Raw genomic sequence first — 12,521 nt, 5'->3', positions numbered from 1 at the left:
AGAAGAAAGTTTGCACTCCTGGTCTTTTAAATAACCAACCTTCTTTTTTCCCTGGGATGTATGGGCGCTCCATACTTTTAATTATGTTAAATAAAAATTTATGAGTTATTACACATGCATTGCACTGTATCTAAAAAGGTAGATTAAATGTCAGTGTAGAATTAAAAAAAAAAAAAGCAAAAGGGATATTTTTGCAAATTTCACTATTCATTTGCAATGAAGAAAGGTGGTATTAATGTGTAGATAATGCAGTACAACTGAGATTCCCAGACCATATAAATTAATACTTGAGACAATAGAATTCTGCTTGCAAATATTTCTAAAATGATGAACCAGATAACCTGCTTTCAAAGTCTAGGTCTGCTCTGAGACTCTAAGGCCTACTACATGCTAACTTTATTTGACTCCAAATGTGCAGTGTGAAAATGGGCACTGCATATTTTGGAGACAAAAATTTACAAGCTGAGTTCATGTATCTTAATGAGGGTTCATAAGCTTGGCACCACTGCCCGTGGTTATGTTTGTGCCATTTTCTATCAGATTGTTTCATTATGCTTGTGTGGGTACTTCTTTTTCATGAATATGGTTTTGACAGTTTTGGAAAACTGGACTATTGAGCTGGAACTGATGGTATTTTTCACATCTTGGTAATCAGTGTAACAGGAAGCAAATGTTCCTGGTAGAGATGTGGTGACTATTCCCTTTTTATTCCTCAGAGGGAAGAGAGCTAGTTTTAAGTGGAACATAATTTCCAAAACATCTTTTTAAAGGAGAGAAAATTATTTTTATGTCATTTTCATGTTTAAAGCCTCAGTTTCTTTCCCCAAAGTTGTTCTAATATTTTTTTCACCTGTTTTTATCTGTTAAAGTTGCATCATCCAGTCTGAACCATCAATATCATACTATATGACAAATCACACATACTCAATCTGTTAATTTATTGCTTTAATTGCTTTTAGTTGTATTTATTTTTGGAAGAAATTTGAAAATATCATTATTACCAGAGAAATACATCACTAATTTATGAACAATTTGCAGATAAGAAAGCAACTGATATTTTTTAACTGCTTTGCTTTGTACTAGTAGACTGCACTGTTGCAATAGCACTCAATGAAAATATTTTGATCATTACTCTGTAATGGCTCTACACAGATTGTTTGGTGGGGATTTTTTTCAGCTTTCAATAACAAATTGGGGATTTTTCCCTACTCTTTTGGAGGTAATAGTGCATACCACCTTCCAGCAATGCAAGCCTCAGCTATTTCTACTCAGTATGTTGCAGGGAATAATATTAACTGTGCTTCAGTCCCTGCTTGTCAGTCTCCATCTTATACTCACCTCAAGGGTAGCAAGGATATGTGACTATGCACATATACTGTAAAATTAATAATGTTCTTCATTAGTATAAGACAAATCATATTGTTCAAATCCTTCTGAAAGAAGTTCTTCACCTACAAAGCAGGATTATTTCAAAATTTTTCTTTTTGATTACTCAGCGAATAGGTTTTCCTCCTGCAAAACCATCAAATGATGTCACTTTCTTTCACAATACCTTGAGCATACAAAGGGCAGAAAATTGATTAAATAATGGGGTAGGTCTTTTATATTATTAATATAATTGAAATTTTCCATATTTGGAAACTCTTTGACGTGGGAAATGAATTGTGACTAGGAAGTATCCACATGAACTAGTGAGTAGAAGCATCCTGTAATTCCTTTCATGCAATAGAATTAAAAAATTACTTGGGTCAGAACAGATCTAAGAGTCATTTAGTGCCAGCTGCTTGTCTTCCATGCTTTGTTTCTGAAGCTGATTTACATAAATTTACTTCTAATTAATGATTGAAAACTCTACAAAATTGTATTAAGTAGGTAAAACATTAGTAAAATTTTGATATAAGCAACATATACATCAGCAGAGGAATAGAAAATAGGAATCATTCATATAAATAATAATAATAATAACAATGCTAATAATAATAGGGAATTTTAGTTTCCATTTTGAAAAGGAAGAATAATGGGTTTAACTCCTTTTCAATAATAATGACTTGTGTCTTACTGTGATTAAAAGAGAACTCTGAAACTCAAAATTGCTTTCTGAATTTTTCTGTGGCTCTAGATCTTTTAAGACTGTCACCTTGCATTTTTTTTGAGAGATAAGGATCCTCACAGACTCCTTTGATGATATTACATTCTGTTACGGCAAAATTTCTTATAATTATTGCTAAGCTAGAGCTACATTAGATATGTTAGTAGGGATGGTGAGTATAAGTTTAAAATTATTAGTTCAGTAGAACTCAGTAGCACTCATCCTATTGCTTTGTCAACAACATAAGCTGTTTTTCCCCCTAAGATGAAGATTTTTTTTTTCTCTCTGGCCCACTTTGTTTCATTTCAGCCATACTGAATTTAGCACTTGATGAAGTGGGCACTAATTTATTTATTTTGCTGTATTTAAAATGCTAGACAACACTATCAAATGTTCTTCAATCTCTTTTCTTTCTGTTTGTGAATATCACACTGTGTTATACAAAAACAGCAGGGATGAAAGCTAAAACAAATGCATATTTGTGTCTACACAAATGCACAAAAATTTGTATTTATAGATGAACAAACCAGGTCAAATCTTTCACAGTAAAAGAATAAATTAAACAGCCATTTGTCAGATGAGTATCTGGAGACCATTATTACGAGTCAATAGAACTGATCTTAAAATGGGGGAAATGTTGTCAGGGAAAAATATTTTAATGACATTTTGTGTTTACAAGCACACACAGACACAATAAAAAGACACCAGTCTGGTTTTCACACTGTACTGCTGCTCTGAAATGAATCACTCACAGCTTTGTATTAGTTAGGCTGAGCAAGACAAATAGTCTAGAAGATTGGTTTAACACATATTAACTCGTTTATTGATTAGATGTACAAAAACATTTCCAATCAATAGTGTATGAGTGAATATCTTTGCTGCAGCAGATCACAGAGAAAATTATTTCAGAATTTAGAATATATACCTTATCTGAACTAGTTTTGGAGAGATAGTCATACAGAATTACTTAATCCCCATCTGCTTAACTCAAATGCAGAAGTATAAAAATATTAGCATACCAGGCATGCAACTATTATTTGGTTTGTTTCCATCTGGCATTCTTGAAAGAAGAAAACAGAACTGCAGTATATATTGAAAGCACAGGTTTTATGCAGGAGAATAATCCTTACTCAGGGTTTAACTATGCTAAAAGATCATTAAAAAATGGAAATCAGGAAAAAAACTAGTTACAAACATGTCCATAAATAATCAGAGCTTATGGAGGTTTGGCCAATTTTGAAGTCTAAAAAAGGTTCAATTTTGTTAAGCATGTTAAATAAAATAGAGCTCTGGAATAGCAGAATGTGTCAAAACCAGAAGGGAATGAAAGCTATCAAGAACACTTTTTCCAACCATCAAAGAAACACCAGTAGCTTGTTTTACTGCACAGTGAGTCAGAAGTCAGAGGTGAGATTTAACTTTAAGTTCTTCATATTTACTGCTAATAAAGAATTTGTATACAGACACCTTTCTTTAAGAACTTTCTAGTATTTTCTCTTTGTATCCTGAGTAGAAAGTCTTACATGGGCATAGCACACTACAATTTTCTGTTTTATTGATTTTACTCCTGTTACTTAACAAGGGTACTATTTCTACTAACAGCTTGCAAATGATTCAGATTCATAATTAACAGAATCTAATACTATTTCACACATCCTAGGATATCCAAGACTTCAGGAGCAGGCAGATAAGGCCTTGAATCTACACAAAACTTGTGCTCTTGTGGAATGGCAACTCAGGGCCACACGTAGTAACGGGATATAACATCCTCCTATATTTTGGCAGTTGAATGTTACCCTGTTAGTGATATTTATTAAAAATAGCAAGAACTGGGTAACTGGGTTTTCTCTTCTGCTTATTTATGTTCTTTACTGCTATCATGGTAGCATATGTTACTGTGTGTAGTCTTTCTTTAACAAATCTTCCTTTTACTGCAGCTCTTTTCATCTCTTTGCAATCTATAAAAACATAGCTGCTGTGAGAGCAATCACTAAAGCCCGATTATAACTTCAGTGAGTTTTTCTTACTTACTGCCATAATGAATGGATAGAAAATATTTAAATCTTTTAGACCAAATTTTGATCAGTTGCTGGCTTAAGTCTGAAGTAAATCAGTGCACTTGAAATGAGGAGCTGAGTGTTGAAATAATACCACTGATTGTTTTCAAAAGGTTCCTTGCAATTCTCCTTGGTGAGTTAGTTATTCAAGCAAAGATTATACTTTCATATTGACACTAATTTTCTTGTTCTCTTTTTCCCCCTAAAGCTTAATTTCCTTTGTAATGACCTTTTTCCAAACCCTCTCTAGTATTTAATTTTTCTTTAGACCATATACAGAAAATGAAGGCATTTTGAATCTCTGTCTTTTCTTGGGAGGGAGGGAGGAAGGAAGGAAGATCTCTCATTTTGGTATACTCTTTTGGGAGCATAAGCACATGACAGGTGAGGTTTTCCAGTGTAAATGTAGTAGATTTAGTACCTAATTATACTCTCTGAAACTTTGGATGGGGCTGCTTGCAACCTTTTTTTCCATATACCTTGAGAAAGATCATTTTCTCTGATTGAATTTCCTTTGCTAGCTGCTTTGGAATGGTTTGATTTTATTCATTCTGTAGGAAATCCATTATAGGTTAGTTTTTGGGGGCTTTTTGTTTTTTGGGTTTTTTTTAATAAAAATGCATGAAAAAGTATTTTTCTTTATTTTCTATTTACATGACTTTGAACTTATCAAAAGCAGAATTCTCACTGCTAAGTGAGAAGTAAGTAAGTGGGAAAGCAGATATGCAAGTCTGTGGTTCTGGTGCACTTCAGTAGGTTTATTTTCAGAGAGTTTGACTTAACATTTAAAAACATATGTAATTGTGATCGTACTTTGTAAGAGGAGGAAACACCACATGCTCAAGTTTTGGTATAATAATCATGTTCTGTGAAAAATGAACATACGTATGGAAACTCATTTTCAATAAGCAACTACTTAGTTTTGGATTATATTTGGAATTTATTTGTATTACAATAACTCAGAGGAGTAAGAACTAAGATATTTGCTGCTAACTACAAATTTATATCATTGTGTGGAATAATAGAGGGAAAGGAACTAAGAAAATTGTTTATAATTAGCCCACAAATAGAAAAAAAGAAATCCCAGGTCTCTGTTTACTTCCAGTAACTTTCTTCCTCCTGTTTAATGAATAATTTTGCCTATTTTAGTTTCTATTGGTATTTTCACTGTTTATAAGTTGCTCTACAAAATGTCACTCTTTTAACCAGCAGGTTATTTTTGAATAATTCATATCATTTATGTTGTTGCTCTTATTTTATTTCATTGTCACCAATATACCACCCAACATATATATTTTTATTGCTTATTGCAATATTGAGGAGATTTTTTTTTAATATATTCTTTTCCTGCTACTGAATTGGGAGTAATTTTTTATTGATGCCTAAGTATACATAAACACTGAGATTTAAAAATGCTTCTATAATCCTACAAGTTTACAACAACCTAATCTTTATGTATGTAACTCTGTTGGTAAGAAATTGAGTGGAAGTTAGAAGATTTGGTTTCAGATTTTTGTTCTGTCACAGATCCCCTGCATGTCTTTTAAGGTTAAGATATAGCCAAAGGTCAGCTTCATCAGAAAAAAAATTGTATGAAGTAATTAAGGCATATTGAGATATCTTGAGACATATTGATTTGTTGTGTTTCAGGCTTCAGTTTGATCCAGAAGTAAATGCAAACTCTTCCATCTGAGTTTAGGGTTGGAAATAGTGAGATACAACCCCACATCTCCACCATGTGACTGCAGGCTAGAAATACCTGGCATTTCTTTACCATATCATTTGAGAGAGCCTGTTAATCTCTTCAGGGCACTTATTTGACAATTTCTTCATCTCCGTCTCTTTTTTCCCCCCTCTTCTTTTCAATTGGAAGAGATTTCTGTGTTGATAGAGGCATAAAGTAATTGCAAAGTGCTGGTTGAATGGAACTGGCAAGAGAATAAGTATTTTCTTAATGCAGCAGAGGGATATGTTCTGTAGCATCCTCAATTTTGCACTTATAATGAAGGAAAAAAAAAAAAAAACAACAAAAAACTCCTGGGGAAATAGCCTTTTCCATGCAAAGCTGGTGGCTGGCTCAGGGAAAAACAGTCCATATCCTGTTTCAAACTACTTACTATAACAAGCAATCCCATCCAAACCTTCCAGATTGAGTCACAGACACTTCCTGCTTTGAGTCACAGGCACAGCAGATCAGCTTTAACCTCCATTTCCCTCTAGAGCTTGGTTGAGACTGGAGCTGTTGGTGACCCAGAGCAGAAGCACAAACTGTCTTCATGTTAAGTAAGAGCTGCAGGCTGCATGAGCACAGTAACCTTACATAAGCACCTAGGATTCCAGGGTGAGAAAACTTACCAATGAATCAAACCAACAGGAAGGGCAAGAAATACCAGTGCCTGTTACATCAGTAGCTTCCTACAGAGACTTACCTTTTGTCTAACAGAAACTGAGATTTGCTCAGTTCCCAAGCAAAATCAAGGAGGCAGGTACCTCTCTGCAAAACCAAGGAGTGTCCTTCACTGAGACACTGAGATGACATGTTTGGAATCCACTGTTAGAAAGATGGAACAAACAGCTCTTTGTTTCTGTAACCTCCTTATAGACATCCTCATAAATAAATATATAAATGAAAACTCTCCAGAATTAGTATAGACTAAGAAAGCTCTGTGGAGGTTGCTAGGCAGCCAAGGCCAAAGGAATAGAAAGCAGGCAGGTCTTTGAAAAACAGAATCAGTGACTTATGGGTTATCTGAAGTCACAATTTACTCAATTGTCTTTTGTCATAAACAAGAGAATGTAGAATTTATTTTTCTTTAGCTAATGAACAATGCTTTTAAAAGATTTGGGGAAAAAAAAGGCCAGTTTTATATCTCATAGCTGTCTGCACTTTGAAGTTATGAAATTTTATGCATTAATCTTTGCTTATTACTAATACAGAAATTTGATGCAGTATGTAGAGGCTATAGCTTGAAAATTATTTATCAAATTAATTGATTTTTAGACTATTTTCCAATTTTAATTTTTACCATGCTGTGCATATAAAGTCTAGAAGAAGAAAGTTTCCAAAGATGGAAGGAATGCCGTGCGCTCAAAAGGTGTACACAGACGTTTCACTGTCACTAATGAGAGGAAAAGGCCTAATTTCTACCACACTGCCCTGTATGGTGTATGATGAAGCTACTCTTTACAGAAATACAGAAGTAACCACCTCCTTCCTATTACTACTAAGTTTGCAAAAATACAGGCATTTGCAACAGGTTGTCATCTGCAAGATTAAGTGATCACATTCTTGACTAATTGCTGTCTTTGAAATCTATGGTTATATTTGTGCCTTAAAAGTCTTGAAATTAACTGTGCCCTCAGCAGTTCTGTCAACCTACAAACACTGAGGGGGCACTGTAATTCTACAACTCCCCTCTCTTCTCAGATTGTGTATGACAGCTCTAGATCATGGCTTAGTCTACCTGAGTTATTATCTTTCAATCTCTTCAATTTATGTCTAGAGAAGATTTATTTACTGCATCACAGCTTCTCAATCTGTGTTTCTTCCACAGGGTGGATGCTGTGGAGGGGTCCAGGCAGCTCTGTGGAACAGTCTCCAGTGGGCTAGTAGGATGAGAAGGTGCAGGGATAGTTTGAGAAACGAGGAGAAACATCACCTCCCGAGACGGTAACCCTGCTGAAAAGGTAACTCAGAGTATTGTTATGCAAGTCAGCTTTTCTGGCTCCATGGATATGCTGGAATGCATGGCAGAGAACTGGGAGGGAAGGGGAGCACAAGCCTTTGTTATTGTCTGACTATTCATACAGTGTCTCCTGAATATCTTTCCTGAGCTTCTTAAATTATGCTGAGTTTCAATTCCCATCCTTGTGAGAGAGAGAATTTGGATGCTGTATCTTATATGCTGATATATGCATCAGGGGTTTTCTTGTTTTCCTATGGACCTACTAGAGAATACAAATCACAAATTTGCATTAAATTTCCAAGAAATTACTTACAGCAATTGAAACCATGAAAATGCCAGTTTATAAGCCCTATAACAATTTAGGAGAGTAAAATGTTCTTTCACAGGGAGAGCTAATAGTTGAATTTTTAAAAGTACATAATCTTGTTTTATTGGGTTCTTTAAATCTCACCTTAGCTACTCTGCTTGTGGAGACTCTCCTCCTATCCTGAAGCCTTAACTATGGATGTTTTCTTCCTAGCATTTCATAAGTCCAAGAGAATGTGCAAACTCAAAATCTGTCATCCCTCAGAGTAACTGTAATGCTTCCTTCTTCATGTTAAAAGGCAGAGTTGAGACATGAAGCATCGAAACATTTTCTGCTGTCCCAAAAGCCCAACTACATGGTGCATTTTTGAGCCCAGTTAACTTATCATATGTCTGTGCTATACACACATTTCTTGGTTCTCAGCTAAAATTAAGTTTGCTGAACAAACAGATTTTGTTCACTCATTCTAGACCAGTCATTTCCCATGGTACATTTTGAAATATCTGACAGGCTGCCTTGCTTCTTTCCTTTATTAATGTGCCTTAATGTATGCTGAGTGCAAGAAAAATAACAATGGAAAATCACACTGGTAGAAAATAAAATGGGGTTTTTGATGCAAAAGTTTTCATAAGGATCTATTCCCACATCTCATGAGACACCAAAAAATATAAAATATCATTTAATGGGGAAATATTTTTTCTTTGCTCAGTATAGATATTTTGGCTGGTTGAATGCTAGGTTAGGCTTTCAAATATGTCTGGGAAATACCTTCCTATTTGCTGCTGATGAGCTCCCTCCAACTCCCAGATGTTCATTGATTAAAACAGTTCAGAGAATCCACTGCTACAATTCACAAATTTGTGACAGAAGAAAGGTTTGGTACAGGACAGGGAGGCCTTGCCTCCTGCATTTATACTTGTGGTGATAGTATTCAGCTTATGATCTGCTTTTCAACAATCTTCCACTCAGACTTGTTGCCAATCAATTCAACCTCCAGACTTAATTTGGTTTTCTATTATCTAGTAAAATGAGTTTATATGGCTTTTTTTAGTGAGGGCCCAGTGGTCTTTACAAAAAAAATTGCATCCATTTGTTTTAGGTACTTTAGCCTAAACAAAAGACAGAAATAGCTTATTTATGCTTGGAACTGCACTGAGATCCAGAGGATCTCAGGTGTTTCAGGTGTCTTCTTGCTTGCATTTTTCTACCAGTTAGTACATTATTTAGTTTTAGGTAGTCCTTTGTCAGACAAGGAGTTGTACTTGATGTTCCTTTCAACCTTAGATATTCTATGGTTCTATGAATCCAACCTCAATGCCTAGAGAATCATTTGGATTTTAGGCTTTAGACTGGGAAAATAAGTTACAACCCCTGAAGGAAGACAAGTATGGAAAGAAATTGAAGAGGGGATGACATTGTGATATCTTCATCTGCAACATAAGTGAAGTTTGAACTTACCCACTCTTAAGACTTCCTGAGAAATAGGAAGTCTAATGGATTGATGTCTCAGTCCCTAATTCCCTGCTTAAATTGTGTTTCATGTGTACTATTCTTGAAATGCCATTTTGACTGAAGGTAGGGGGAGATAAGAGTGTTGTTTTAATATAACTTGAAGTCTTGATGGTAAAAAGTAATTTATATTTTCAGTAAGAGGCTTTCATCTTCATTGGACTCTAGTGATATTGATCAAGTATCAGTACTAAGTATGTATCCTTGAATTCTGACCAAATTCTGCTTCTGACATGAATGACAAATGTTTCACATTGTCCTAGCAAACAGAGCTCTTTCTGTGCATTTCTTTGGCTGGTCAGTTTATAATTGGCTGCATTTTGCTGGCCTGCTTGATCAATATTTTCTTTTGATAGGTTTTAAAATGAATGGTTCTGAATTTTTAATCACTATGCCTGTTTGAGGGTATTTATAGTAAAATCATAGTAGTCAGTGAAGGGTTTGGTTTTGTTTCCTGTTTTGTAACAGCTGAGAAAACAGTTGTCTTCCATGATTTATGGAAAAGTCCAGATCTTTCAAATAAAGTGAAATGTATACAGCTTCAGCATTAATTGTGTTCTTAAACATAATGAAAATCTGCATTTGAAAATGAGGCATGCCCCAGAGTTTGAAATAGAACAGAAGAAAGGAGACATTCAAATCAAAACAGAAGTCCTTTTCACCTAACAAATCCCATAGCCATGTTTAGAACAAAGCTTGTCTCTTGAATGTCTGTGTGTGCAAAACTAGCTCTACACAGCTGGAAATTAATAAGACTACAGTCACAAAGTGTGAGCAACCAAAACTGGCAGTGCCTCTTGCTAGCAGGCAAGACAGCACCAGGAGATCTCAAGGATTTTGTCTTAGAAGAAAGAACCCTTCAACAGAACCAAGTCAATAACTCTTAGAAGTCAAGTAGAGACAGGACAAGTCAGCAGCAATTCCTTCAATATTTCACAAAAGGACTAAAGACTGTGACATGACATTGATAGACCACTGGATCTCTGAAATTATCTGAGAAATCAAATACGAAAGAGATGAGCCTTCACCTGTATTACTGAATGCCATTTAAATTGCTATCTTGACAGCTCATAACACTGTTTAAATAGATTTCTTATATTTCTTATATTCTTTTTGTTTAAACTTACTATGGGAAATTCTTGTTTGATTAAAAAATGGTTAAAAAGCTGGTCCCCTTAATGTGTCAGAATGCCAATGATTGCCTCTCCATTTATTTCTTTCTTTTCCTCATCTCTGTAAGGGTGGGCTTTGTTCATCTGCCATTTTTCTTTTATTTTTTCTCTAATATTATTTAATTTCTTTCCAATTATGCTCCTCTTAGTATTATAAATTATAATTTCCATTTTCAGTTCGCAAGTTCTTTTGTCATAGGTGGCAGAACACTGGTCATCTGATACTGAAGGAGAACAGTTTGTGGTATTTACTCTTTGTAAGACAGGATATTCAGTTCTTTGTATGACTGAATGTTCAGGTTCAGGTACCTTCCTCAGAATATTATGGTTCCTGTACTGTTCCAGAATTATTTCCTGAAATTTCCAATATTTCCTTTAGAGAAAATTTTGCTTTGACTGTAGTAGTAGAGAAAAACTGGGTATGGAAGAATTGATCTGAATACCAAATAGAATTTTTTTCCCCTTATTCCCTCAACATATTGGGGATTTGGAAAACATTAGTTGTTGATTTGGCTACATAAAAATGATGGATTTTAAAAAAGTCAGCTTCAAGCTACTTTAAACTTTTTCTTTCAAAACAGACATATTAAAGCAGGGTGGAGGGGAGGGAAAAAATTACTCTCAAATGCATCAAGTAGATCACATTTTATTGAGGTGACATTTGCATCTGCTGTACAAGGTGAGATCTCTGTGAGAAATTGTTAACACACCAGAAATCAGGTGCATAACATCTTTTGTTTATATCCTGTGTCTGATGTAATATTTGTCATGAAGTTATTAAAATCTGAAAGACTGAAGAACTGAAGATTGAACAGTCTGGATGAGTCAATATGACTATTAACAAAGCAAATTAATACACCTTACATACAAGTCAAGGTGTCTGACTGCAGCTAGAACTTCCTAGGAAATTTAAATCCATACCAAAGCAGCTGGAGATGGAAATTATTCTTGTGGAACCTCATAAAGTGAGGGAAAGGGATAGAATTCATATCTATAAGGCCTTTGAGCAAGACTGATTGAAACTGAAAGAAATGTGCATGAGGGATGTGAATGAAGCACACTTGTAAACGTAGTTTAGAATGGTGGGTTATGGTGGGGTTTTGGGTTTGTTTTTATCTCACAACGCTCTGTTTGCTTGCTTTACATAAAGCCTTAATCTCAAATTTGGCTAGGTGCAAGCCTGTCTGGTGTTGGGGAGCTAGATGCATCACAGTGAGACAGGGGCTGTCTGCATGGCTGGAGGTAAAAGGCCAGAAGAAAATGTATGCAGTGGAAAAGGAGCCATACCTCGAGAGACACGAGTGCTGAGAGCGCTTCCTACTGCTCTGTTCAGCATCCTCATGGGAGCTGTGAATGCCAAGTATCAGCCTTTGGGAAGGAATTCCCTCTGGCAGAACAGCTCTCTGTTCCTCCTGCTTAGAAGCAGATGGCAAAGAGGAAGCCCACATCACCAGGCAGACCTGGGTATTCTGTGCCTCTGTAGGCTGAAGATTGCTTTAATCCAGTAAGTCATTGTTCATTTCAGTCGTACAGATATTTGAACTGACTTAGAAAAAAACAAAAATTATTTTTGAGGGTAATGCCTGCACTTTTTATATAAAGCAAATGGGCAATACAAACAAGGCTGATTTTATACAACATGGAACATAGCAGCTAACAGAACTAATCTGTGAATATATTTCTAGTATATTACAGCATTGC

General features: G+C 35.3%; 1 protein-coding gene across 11 annotated transcripts in view; it reads left to right on the top strand.

The window, feature by feature from the left end:
* LRRC4C (leucine rich repeat containing 4C) overlaps window positions 1-12,521 on the top strand; it is a 490,319-nt gene that overhangs the window by 430,224 nt on the left and 47,574 nt on the right. For 8 of the 11 annotated variants that reach the window (XM_079308653.1, XM_079308664.1, XM_079308667.1 and 5 more), the window contains one exon: window positions 7,701-7,833. The exons of the other annotated variants lie outside the window; for them this stretch is intronic. The gene's annotated coding sequence lies outside the window, so the exon portion shown is untranslated. The remainder of the gene's footprint in view (window positions 1-7,700; window positions 7,834-12,521) is intronic. 11 annotated transcript variants of the gene reach the window in all.

Source organism: Erithacus rubecula (genome assembly GCF_903797595.1).
Source record: "Erithacus rubecula genome assembly, chromosome: 6".
NCBI classification, from domain to species: Eukaryota; Metazoa; Chordata; class Aves; order Passeriformes; family Muscicapidae; genus Erithacus; species Erithacus rubecula.
Note: the sequence above shows the minus strand (reverse complement) of the source record. Positions and strands in the feature narration are given on the sequence as shown.